Raw genomic sequence first — 520 nt, 5'->3', positions numbered from 1 at the left:
GTTCGTGTTTGTGTGTGCTGTCTGCGTCACTCATAGCACGTGCCTATATCATGCGCTATATCGACATTTTTTTATAGCGTTATCGAAGAAGGTGTACCGTCGATAAATATCGATACCGTTTTATCGCCCAGGCCTAGTTCTTTCATTCCAGGAACCTTGATTGAAAGGAATAGTTCACCCAAAATTAAAACTCTGTACAAAAAAAACAAAACAAAACTCTGTCTGAAAAAGTCACACAGGTTTGGAACGACATGAAGGTAATGATGACAGAATTTACATTTTTGGGCTGAACTGTCTCTTTAAAGGGGTCATATGATACGATTTCTATTTTTACTTTCCTTTAGTGTGTTATGTAGCTATTTGTGCATGTATAAGATCTCGCACAACCCAGATGTTCGAATTTGTGCAACGCATATTATGGACGACCTTATGTGAACCTAGGTTAGTAGCCTACAAGGCTGGCTGTGTCAATTCCGACTTTGCTATGACAATCTGGCGCTTATTCTGAATCAGCTACTGT

At 39.4% G+C, this 520-nt stretch overlaps 1 protein-coding gene across 4 annotated transcripts in view; it reads left to right on the top strand.

Annotated features, from left to right (window-relative positions):
- The window catches only part of LOC107742561 (PHD finger protein 21A-like), a 28,149-nt gene that overhangs the window by 5,227 nt on the left and 22,402 nt on the right, over positions 1 to 520 (top strand). The window lies entirely within an intron of this gene.

Source organism: Sinocyclocheilus rhinocerous, unplaced genomic scaffold, assembly GCF_001515625.1.
Source record: "Sinocyclocheilus rhinocerous isolate Xijiao unplaced genomic scaffold, SAMN03320098_v1.1 scaffold587, whole genome shotgun sequence".
In the NCBI taxonomy this organism is placed as follows: domain Eukaryota; kingdom Metazoa; phylum Chordata; class Actinopteri; order Cypriniformes; family Cyprinidae; genus Sinocyclocheilus; species Sinocyclocheilus rhinocerous.
This window is presented reverse-complemented; position numbering and strand designations above follow the sequence as displayed.